The sequence below is a fragment of the Eucyclogobius newberryi genome, unplaced genomic scaffold (assembly GCF_026437365.1).
Source record: "Eucyclogobius newberryi isolate DKJ021-1_F unplaced genomic scaffold, fEucNew1.0.hap1 SCAF_6, whole genome shotgun sequence".
Lineage (NCBI taxonomy): Eukaryota > Metazoa > Chordata > Actinopteri > Gobiiformes > Gobiidae > Eucyclogobius > Eucyclogobius newberryi.
The window spans coordinates 43,365,895-43,378,080 of record NW_027316278.1 but is presented as its reverse complement, the minus strand read 5'-3'; positions in this window follow the sequence as shown (position 1 = coordinate 43,378,080).

Here is a 12,186-nt window from a genome sequence, read left to right as displayed (position 1 = left end):
CTCCCCTAATGGTCAAACTTACCCCCGTCCATGTTCAAACTTACCCCAGTCCCCCATAATGGTCAAACTTACCCCTGTCAATGGTCAAACTTACCCAAGTCTCCCCTAATGGTCAAACTTACCCCAGTCTCCCCTAATGGTCAAACTTACCCCAGTCCATGGTCAAACTTACCCCAATCCATGGTCAAACTTACCCAAGTCCCCTCTATTGGTCAAACTTACCCCAGACCATGGTCAAACTTACCTCAGTCCCTCCTAATGGTCAAACTTACCCCATTCCATGGTCAAACTTACCACAGTGTCCCCTAAGGGTCAAACTTACCCCAGTCCCCCTAATGGTCAAACTTACCCCAGTCCTCCCTAATGGTCAAACTTACCCCAGTCCATGGTCAAACTTACCCCAGTCCCCCCTAATGGTCAAACTTACCCAAGTCCATGGTCAAACTGACCCCAGTCCATGGTCAAACTTACCCCAGTCCCCCCTAAAGGTCAAACTTACCCCAGTCCCCCCTTTTGGTCAAACTTACCCCAGACCATGGTCAAACATAGCCCAGTCCCTCCTAATGGTCAAACTTACCCCAGTCCATGGTCAAACTTACCCCAGTCTCCCCTAAGGGTCAAACATACCCCAGTCCCCCCTAAATGTCAAAATTACCCCAGTCTTGCCTAATTTTCAAACTTACCCCAGTGTCCCCTAATTGTCAAACTTACCCCAGTCCTCCCTAATGGTCAAATTTACCCCAGTCCCCCCTAATGGTCAAACTTACACCAGTCACCCCTAATGGTCAAACTTACCCCAGTCCCCCCTAAAGGTCAAACTTATCCCAGTCCTTGTTCAAACTTACACCAGTCCCTCCTAATAGTCAAACTTACCCCAGTCCATGGTCAAACTTACCCCAGTCTCGCCTAATGGTCAAACTTACCCCAGTCCCCCCTAATGGTCAAACTTACCCCAGTCCCCCCTAATAGTCAAACTTACCCCACTCCATGGTCAAACTTACCCCAGTCTCGCCTAATGGTCAAACTTACCCCAGTCTCCCCCAATGGTCAAACTTACCCCAGTCTCCCCTAATGGTAAAACTTACCCCCGTCCATGTTCAAACTTACCCCAGTCCCCCATAATGGTCAAACTTACCCCTGTCAATGGTCAAACTTACCCAAGTCTCCCCTAATGGTCAAACTTACCCCAGTCTCCCCTAATGGTCAAACTTACCCCAGTCCATGGTCAAACTTACCCCAATCCATGGTCAAACTTACCCAAGTCCCCTCTATTGGTCAAACTTACCCCAGACCATGGTCAAACTTACCTCAGTCCCTCCTAATGGTCAAACTTACCCCAGTCCATGGTCAAACTTACCACAGTGTCCCCTAAGGGTCAAACTTACCCCAGTCCCCCTAATGGTCAAACTTACCCCAGTCCTCCCTAATGGTCAAACTTACCCCAGTCCATGGTTAAACTTACCTCAGTCTTGCCTAATGGTCAAACTTACCCCAGTGTCCCCTAAGGGTCAAACTTACCCCAGTCCATGGTCAGACTTACCCCAGACTCGCCTAATGGTCAAACTTACCCCAGTCCCCCCTAATTGTCAAACTTACCCCAGTCCATGGTCAAACTTACCCCAGACTCGCCTAATGGTCAAACTTACCCCAGTCTCCCCCAATGGTCAAACATACCCCAGTCTCCCCTAATGGTCAAACTTACCCTTGTCCATTGTCAAACTTACCCCAGTCCCCCCTAATGGTCAAACTTACCCCTGTCCATGGTCAAACTTACCCAAGTCTCCCCTAATGGTCAAACTTACCCAAGTCCACCCTAATGCTCAAACTTACCCCAGTCTCCCCTAATGGTCAAACTTACCCCAGTCCCCCCTTATGGTCAAACTTACCCCAGTCCATGGTCAAACTTACCCCAGTCCTCCCTAATGGTCAAACTTACCACAGTCCATGATCAAACTATATCAATCCCTCCTAATGGTCAAACTTACCCCTGTCCATGGTCAAACTTACCCAAGTCTCCCATAATGGTCAAAATTACCCCAGTCTTGCCTAATGGTCAAACTTACCCCAGTGTCCCCTAATTGTCAAACATACCCCAGTCCTCCCTAATGGTCAAACTTACCCCAGTCCCCCCTAATGGTCAAACTTACCCCAGTACCCCCTTATGGTCAAACTTACCCCAGTCCCCCCTAATGGTCAAACCTACCCCAGTCCTCCCTGATTGTCAAACTTACCCCTGTCCTCCCTAAATATAAAACTTAACCCAGTCCCCCCTAATGGTCAAACTTACCCCAGTCCCCCCTAATGGTCAAACCTAACCCAGTCCTCCCTAATTGTCAAACTTACCCCAGTCCCCCCTAATGGTCAAAATTACCCCAGTACTCCCTAATGGTCACACTTACCCCAGTCCTCCCTAATGGTCAAACTTACCCCAGTCCTCCCTAATGGTCAAACTTACCCCAGTCTCCCCTAATGGTCAAACTTACCCCAGTCCATTGTCAAACATTCCCCAGTCCCCCCTAATGGTCAAACTTACCCCAGTCCATGGTCAAACTGACCCCAGTCCCCCCTAATGGTCAAACTGACCCCAGTCCATGGTCAAACTTACCCCAGTCCCCCCTAAAGGTCAAACTTACCCCAGTCCCCCCTTTTGGTCAAACTTACCCCAGACCATGGTCAAACATAGCCCAGTCCCTCCTAATGGTCAAACTTACCCCAGTCCATGGTCAAACTTACCCCAGTCTCCCCTAAGGGTCAAACATACCCCAGTCCCCCCTAAATGTCAAAATTACCCCAGTCTTGCCTAATGGTCAAACTTACCCCAGTGTCCCCTAATTGTCAAACTTACCCCAGTCCTCCCTAATGGTCAAATTTACCCCAGTCCCCCCTAATGGTCAAACTTACCCCAGTCACCCCTAATGGTCAAACTTACCCCAGTCCCCCCTAATGGTCAAACTTACCCCAGTCCCCCCTAATGGTCAAACCTTCCCCAGTCCTCCCTAATTGTCAAACTTACCCCAGTCCATGGTCAAACTTACCCCAGTCCATGGTCAAACTATCCCAGTCCCCCCTAATGGTCAAACTTACCCCTGTCCATGGTCAAATTTACCCAAGTCTCCCCTAAAGGTCAAACTTACCCCAGTTCCCCCTAATGATAAAACTTACCCCCTGTCCCCCCTAATGGTCAAACTTTCCCCAGTCATCCCTAAAGGTCAAACTTACCCTAGTCCCCCCTAATTGTCAAACTTACCCCAGTCTCCCCTAATGGTCGAACTTACCCAAGTCCTCCCTAATTGTCAAACTTACCCCAGTCCTCCCTAATGGTCAAACTTACCCCAGTCCTCCCTAATGGTCGAACTTACCACAGTCCATGGTCAAACTATCCCAGTCCCCCCTAATAGTCAAACTTACCCCTGTCCATGGTCAAACTTACCAAAGTCCCCCCTAATGGTCAAACTTACCCCAGTCTCCCCTAATAGTCAAACTTACCCCAGTCCATGGTCAAACTTACCCCAGTCCATGGTCAAACTTACCCAAGTCCCCCCTATTGGTCAAACTTACTTACCCCAGATCATGGTCAAACTTACCTCAGTCCCTCCTAATGGTCAAACTTACCCCAGTCCATGGTCAAACTTACCCCAGTGTCCCCTAAGGGTCAAACTTACCCCAGTCCCCCCTAATGGTCAAACTTACCCCAGTCCTCCCTAATGGTCAAACTTACCCCAGTCCAGGGTCAAACTTACCCCAGACTCGCCTAATGGTCAAACTTACCCCAGTCCCCCCTAATTGTCAAACTTACCCCAGTCCATGGTCAGACTTACCCCAGTGTTCCCTAAGGGTCAAACTTACCCCAGTCCCCCCTAATGGTCAAACTTACCCCAGTCCTCCCTAATGGTCAAACTTACCCCGGTCCAGGGTCAAACTTACCCCAGACTCGCCTAATGGTCAAACTTACCCCAGTCCCCCCTAATTGTCAAACTTACCCCAGTCCATGGTCAAACTTACCCCAGTGTCCCCTAAGGGTCAAACTTACCCCAGTCCCCCCTAATGGTCAAACTTACCCCAGTCCCCCCCAATGGTCAAACTTACCCCAGTCTCCCCTAATGGTCAAACTTACCCCTGTCCATTTTCAAACTTATCCCAGTCCCCCCTAATGGTCAAACTTACCCCTGTCCATGGTCAAACTTACCCAAGTCTCCCCTATTGGTCAAACTTACCCCAGTCCACCCTAATGCTCAAACTTACCCCATTTTCCCCAAATGGTCAAACTTACCCCAGTCCACCCTTATGGTCAAACTTACCCCAGTCCATGGTCAAACTTACCCCAGTCCACCCTAATGCTCAAACTTACCCCATTTTCCCCAAATGGTCAAACTTACCCCAGTCCCCCCTAATGGTCAAACTTACCACAGTCCATGATCAAACTATATCAGTCCCTCCTAATGGTCAAACTTACCCCAGTCCATGGTCAAACTTACCCCAGTCCCCCCTAATGGTCAAACTTACCCCTGTCCATGGTCAAACTTACCCAAGTGTCCCCTAATGGTCAAACTTACCCCAGTCTCCCCTAATGGTCAAACTTACACCAGTTCCCCTTAATTATCAAACTTACCCCAGTCTCCCTTAATGGTCAAACTTACCCCAGTCCATGGTCAAACTTACCCCAGTCCCCCTAATGGTCAAACTTACCCCAGTCCCCCCTTATGGTCAAACTTACCCCAGTCAGTGGTCAAACTTACCCCAGTCCCCCCTAATGGTCAAACTTACCACAGTCCATGGTCAAACTTACCCAAGTCTCCCCTAATGGTCAAACTTACCCCAGTCTCCCCTAATGGTCAAACTTACCCCAGTCCCCCCTTATGGTCAAACTTACCCCAGTCAGTGGTCAAACTTACCCCAGTCCCCCCTAATGGTCAAACTTACCCCTGTCCATGGTCAAACTTACCCAAGTATCCCCTAATGGTCAAACTTACCCCAGTCTCCCCTAATGGTCAAACTTACCCCAGTTCCTCCTAATGATAAAACTTACCCCCTGTCCCCCCTAATGGTCAAACTTTCTCCAGTCATCCCTAAAGGTCAAACTTACCCTAGTCCCCCCTAATTGTCAAACTTACCCCAGTCTCCCCTAATGGTCGAACTTACCCCAGTCCTCCCTAATTGTCAAACTTACCCCAGTCCTCCCTAATGGTCAAACTTACCCCAGTCCTCCCTAATAGTCAAACTTACCCTTGTCCATGGTCAAACTTACCCAAGTCTCCCCTAATGGTCAAACTTACCCCAGTCTCCCCTAATGTCAAACTTACCCCAGTCTCCCCTAATGGTCAAACTTACCCCAGTCCATGGTCAAACTTACCCCAGTCCCCCTAATCGTCAAACTTACCTAAGTCCATGGTCAAACTGACCCCAGTCCATGCTCAAACTTACTCCAGTCCCCCCTATTGGTCAAACTTACCCCAGACCATGGTCAAACTTACCCCAGTCCCCCCTAATGGTCAAACTTACCCAAGTCCATGGTCAAACTGACCCCAGTCCGTGGTCAAACTTACCCCAGTCCCCCCTAAAGGTCAAACTTATCCCAGTCCTTGTTCAAACTTACACCAGTCCCTCCTAATAGTCAAACTAACCCCAGTCCATGGTCAAACTTACCCCAGTCTCGCCTAATGGTCAAACTTACCCCAGTCCCCCCTAATTGTCAAACTTACCCCAGTCCATGGTCAAACTTACCCCAGTCTCCCCCAATGGTCAAACTTACCCCAGTCTCCCCTAATGGTCAAACTTACTCCCGTCCATGTTCAAACTTACCCCAGTCCCCCATAATGGTCAAACTTACCCCTGTCAATGGTCAAACTTACCCAAGTCTCCCCTAATGGTCAAACTTACCCCAGTCTCCCCTAATGGTCAAACTTACCCCAGTCCATGGTCAAACTGACCCCAGTCCATGGTCAAACTTACCCCAGTCCCCCCTAAAGGTCAAACTTACCCCAGTCCCCCCTTTTGGTCAAACTTACCCCAGACCATGGTCAAACATAGCCCAGTCCCTCCTAATGGTCAAACTTACCCCAGTCCATGGTCAAACTTACCCCAGTCTCCCCTAAGGGTCAAACATACCCCAGTCCCCCCTAAATGTCAAAATGACCCCAGTCTTGCCTAATAGTCAAACTTACCCCAGTGTCCCCTAATTGTCAAACTTACCCCAGTCCTCCCTAATGGTCAAATTTACCCCAATCCCCCCTAATGGTCAAACTTACCCCAGTCACCCCTAATGGTCAAACTTACCCCAGTCCCCCCTAATGGTCAAACTTACCCCAGTCCCCCCTAATGGTCAAACCTTCCCCAGTCCTCCCTAATTGTCAAACTTACCCCAGTCCATGGTCAAACTTACCCAAGTCCATGGTCAAACTATCCCAGTCCCCACTAATGGTCAAACTTACCCCTGTCCATGGTCAAACTTACCCAAGTCTCCCCTAATGGTCAAACTTACCCCAGTTCCCCCTAATGATAAAACTTACCCCCTGTCCCCCCTAATGGTCAAACTTTCCCCAGTCATCCCTAAAGTTCAAACTTACCCTAGTCCCCCCTAATTGTCAAACTTACCCCAGTCTCCCCTAATGGTCGAACTTACCCCAGTCCTCCCTAATTGTCAAACTTACCCCAGTCCTCCCTAATGGTAAAACTTACCCCAGTCCTCCCTAATGGTCGAACTTACCACAGTCCATGGTCAAACTATCCCAGTCCCCCCTAATAGTCAAACTTACCCCTGTCCATGGTCAAACTTACCAAAGTCTCCCCTAATGGTCAAACTTACCCCAGTCCTCCCTAATGGTCAAACTTACCCCAGTCCTCCATAATGGTCAAACTTACAACAGTCTCCCCTAATGGTCAAACTTACCCCAGTCCATGGTCAAACTTAACCCAGTCCCCCCTAATCGTCAAACTTACCTAAGTCCATGGTCAAACTGACCCCAGTCCATGCTAAAACTTACTCCAGTCCCCCCTATTGGTCAAACTTACCCCAGACCATGGTCAAACTTACCCCAGTCCCCCCTAATGGTCAAACTTACCCAAGTCCATGGTCAAACTGACCCCAGTCCGTGGTCAAACTTACCCCAGTCCCCCCTAAAGGTCAAACTTACCCCAGTCCATGGTCAAACTTACCCCAGTCTCCCCTAATGGTCAAACTTACCCCCGTCCATGAACAAACTTACCCCAGTCCCCCATAATGGTCAAACTTACCCCTGTCAATGGTCAAACTTACCCAAGTCTCCCCTAATGGTCAAACTTACCCCAGTCTCCCCTAATGGTCAAACTTACCCCAGTCCATGGTGAAACTTACCCCAATCCATGGTCAAACTTACCCAAGTCCCCCCTATTGGTCAAACTTACCCCAGACCATGGTCAAACTTACCTCAGTCCCTCCTAATGGTCAAACTTACCCCAGTCCATGGTCAAACTTACCCCAGTGTCCCCTAAGGGTCAAACTTACCCCAGTCCACCTAATGGTCAAACTTACCCCAGTCCTCCCTAATGGTCAAACTTACCCCAGTCCATGGTTAAACTTACCTCAGTCTTGCCTAATGGTCAAACTTACCCCAGTGTCCCTTAAGGGTCAAACTTACCCCAGTCCATGGTCAAACTTACCCCAGACTCGCCTAATGGTCAATTTTACCCCAGTCCCCCCTAATTTTCAAACTTACCCCAGTCCATGGTCAAACTTACCCCAGTCTCCCCCAATGGTCAAACATACCCCAGTCTCCCCTAATGGTCAAACTTACCCCTGTCCATTGTCAAACTTACCCCAGTCCCCCCTAATGGTCAAACTTACCCCTGTCCATGGTCAAACTTACCCAAGTCTCCCCTAATGGTCAGACTTACCCCAGTCCACCCTAATGCTCAAACTTACCCCAGTCTCCCCTAATGGTCAAACTTACCCCAGTCCCCCCTTATGGTCAGACTTACCCCAGTCCATGGTCAAACTTACCCCAGTCCTCCCTAATGGTCAAATTTACCACAGTCCATGATCAAACTATATCAATCCCTCCTAATGGTCAAACTTACCCCTGTCCATGGTCAAACTTACCCAAGTCTCCCATAATGGTCAAAATTACCCCAGTCTTGCCTAGTGGTCAAACATACCCCAGTCCTCCCTAATGGTCAAACTTACCCCAGTCCCCCCTAATGGTCAAACTTACCCCAGTCACCCCTAATGGTCAATTTTACCCCAGTCCCCCCTTATGGTCAAACTTACCCCAGTCCCCCCTAATGGTCAAACCTACCCCAGTCCTCCCTAATTGTCAAACTTACCCCTGTCCTCCCTAATGGTAAAACTTAACCCAGTCCTCCCTAATGGTCAAACTTACCCCAGTCCTCCCTAATGGTCAAACTTACCCCAGTCCTCCCTAATGGTCAAACTTTTACCCAGTCTCCCCTAATGGTCAAACTTACCCCAGTCCATTGTCAAACATTCCCCAGTCCCCCCTAATGGTCAAACTTACCCCAGTCCATGGTCAAACTGACCCCAGTCCCCCCTAATGGTCAAACTTACCCCAGTCCATGGTCAAACTTAGCCCAGTCCCCCCTAATGGTCAAACTTACCCCAGTCGATGGTCAAACTTACCCCAGTCCCCCCTAATGGTCAAACTTACCCAAGTCCATGGTCAAACTGACCCCAGTCCATGGTCAAACTTACCCCAGTCCCCCCTAAAGGTCAAACTTACCCCAGTCCCCCCTTTTGGTCAAACTTACCCCAGACCATGGTCAAACTTACCCCTGTCCTCCCTAATGGTCAAATTTACCACAGTCCATGATCAAACTATATCAATCCCTCCTAATGGTCAAACTTACCCCTGTCCATGGTCAAACTTACCCAAGTCTCCCATAATGGTCAAAATTACCCCAGTCTTGCCTAATGGTCAAACTTACCCCAGTGTCCCCTAATTGTCAAACATACCCCAGTCCTCCCTAATGGTCAAACTTACCCCAGTCCCCCCTAATGGTCAAACTTACCCCAGTCAACCCTTATGGTCAAACTTACCCCAGTCCCCCCTAATGGTCAAACCTACCCCAGTCCTCCCTAATTGTCAAACTTACCCCTGTCCTCCCTAATGGTAAAACTTAACCCAGTCCTCCCTAATGGTCAAACTTACCCCAGTCCTCCCTAATGGTCAAACTTACCCCAGTCCTCCCTAATGGTCAAACTTACCCCAGTCTCCCCTAATGGTCAAACTTACCCCAGTCCATTGTCAAACATTCCCCAGTCCCCCCTAATGGTCAAACTTACCCCAGTCCATGGTCAAACTGACCCCAGTCCCCCCTAATGGTCAAAATTACCCCAGTCCATGGTCAAACTTAGCCCAGTCCCCCCTAATGGTCAAACTTACCCAAGTCCATGGTCAAACTGACCCCAGTCCATGGTCAAACTTACCCCAGTCCCCCCTAAAGGTCAAACTTACCCCAGTCCCCCCTAAAGGTCAAACTTACCCCAGACCATGGTCAAACATAGCCCAGTCCCTCCTAATGGTCAAACTTACCCCAGTCCATGGTCAAACTTACCCCAGTCTCCCCTAAGGGTCAAACATACCCCAGTCCTCCCTAAATATCAAAATTACCCCAGTCTTGCCTAATGGTCAAACTTACCCCAGTGTCCCCTAATTGTCAAACTTACCCCAGTCCTCCCTAATGGTCAAATTTACCCCAGTCCCCCCTAATGGTCAAACTTACCCCAGTCACCCCTAATGGTCAAACTTACCCCAGTCCCCCCTAATGGTCAAACTTACCCCAGTCCCCCCTAATGGTCAAACTTTCCCCAGTCATCCCTAAAGGTCAAACTTACCCTAGTCCCCCCTAATTGTCAAACTTACCCCAGTCTCCCCTAATGGTCGAACTTACCCCAGTCCTCCCTAATTGTCAAACTTACCCCAGTCCTCCCTAATGGTCAAACTTACCCCAGTCCTCCCTAATGGTCGAACTTACCACTGTCCATGGTCAAACTATCCCAGTCCCCCCTAATAGTCAAACTTACCCCTGTCCATGGTCAAACTTACCAAAGTCTCCCCTAATGGTCAAACTTACCCCAATCCTCCCTAATGGTCAAACTTACCCCAGTCCTCCATAATGGTCAAACTTACAACAGTCTCCCCTAATGGTCAAACTTACCTAAGTCCATGGTTTAACTGACCCCAGTCCTTGCTCAAACTTACTCCAGTCCCCCCTATTGGTCAAACTTGCCCCAGACCATGGTCAAACTTACCCCAGTCCCCCCTAATGGTCAAACTTACCCAAGTCCATGGTCAAACTGACCCCAGTCCGTGGTCAAACTTACCCCAGTCCCCCCTAAAGGTCAAACTTATCCCAGTCCTTGTTCAAACTTACACCAGTCCCTCCTAATAGTCAAACTTACCCCAGTCCATGGTCAAACTTACCCCAGTCTCGCCTAATGGTCAAACTTACCCCAGTCCCCCCTAATGGTCAAACTTACCCCCGTCCATGTTCAAACTTACCCCAGTCCCCCATAATGGTCAAACTTACCCCTGTCAATGGTCAGACTTACCCAAGTCTCCCCTAATGGTCAAACTTACCCCAGTCTCCCCTAATGGTCAAACTTACCTCAGTCCATTGTCAAACTTACCCCAATCCATGGTCAAACTTACCCAAGTCCCCCCTATTGGTCAAACTTACCCCAGACCATGGTCAAACTTACCTCAGTCCCTCCTAATGGTCAAACTTACCCCAGTCCATGGTCAAACTTACCCCAGTGTCCCCTAAGGGTCAAACTTACCCCAGTCCCCCTAATGGTCAAACTTACCCCAGTCCTCCCTAATGGTCAAACTTACCCCAGTCCATGGTTAAACTTACCTCAGTCTTACCTAATGGTCAAACTTACCCCTGTGTCCCCTAAGGGTCAAACTTACCCCAGTCCATGGTCAAACTTACCCCAGACTCGCCTAATGGTCAAACTTACCCCAGTCCCCCCTAATTGTCAAACTTACCCCAGTCCATGGTCAAACTTACCCCAGTCTCCCCCAATGGTCAAACATACCCCAGTCCCCCCTAATTGTCAAACTTACCCCAGTCTCCCCTAATGGTCAAACTTACCCCTGTCCATTGTCAAACCTACCCCAGTCCCCCCTAATGGTCAAACTTACCCCTGTCCATGGTCAAACTTACCCAAGTCTCCCCTAATGGTCAAACTTACCCCAGTCCACCCTAATGCTCAAACTTACCCCAGTCTCCCCTAATGGTCAAACTTACCCCAGTCCTCCCTAATGGTCATACTTACCACAGTCCATGATCAAACTATATCAATCCCTCCTAATGGTCAAACTTACCCCCGTCCATGAACAAACTTACCCCAGTCCCCCATAATGGTCAAACTTACCCCTGTCAATGGTCAAACTTACCCAAGTCTCCCCTAATGGTCAAACTTACCCCAGTCTCCCCTAATGGTCAAACTTACCCCAGTCCATGGTCAAACTTACCCCAATCCATGGTCAAACTTACCCAAGTCCCCCCTATTGGTCAAACTTACCCCAGACCATGGTCAAACTTACCTCAGTCCCTCCTAATGGTCAAACTTACCCCAGTCCATGGTCAAACTTACCCCAGTGTCCCCTAAGGGTCAAACTTACCCCAGTCCACCTAATGGTCAAACTTACCCCAGTCCTCCCTAATGGTCAAACTTACCCCAGTCCATGGTTAAACTTACCTCAGTCTTGCCTAATGGTCAAACTTACCCCAGTGTCCCCTAAGGGTCAAACTTACCCCAGTCCATGGTCAAACTTACCCCAGACTCGCCTAATGGTCAATTTTACCCCAGTCCCCCCTAATTTTCAAACTTACCCCAGTCCATGGTCAAACTTACCCCAGTCTCCCCCAATGGTCAAACATACCCCAGTCTCCCCTAATGGTCAAACTTACCCCTGTCCATTGTCAAACTTACCCCAGTCCCCCCTAATGGTCAAACTTACCCCTGTCCATGGTCAAACTTACCCAAGTCTCCCCTAATGGTCAAACTTACCCCAGTCCACCCTAATGCTCAAACTTACCCCAGTCTCCCCTAATGGTCAAACTTACCCCAGTCACCCCTTATGGTCAAACTTACCCTAGTCCCCCCTAATGGTCAAACCTACCCCAGTCCTCCCTAATTGTCAAACTTACCCCTGTCCTCCCTATTGGTAAAACTTAACCCAGTCC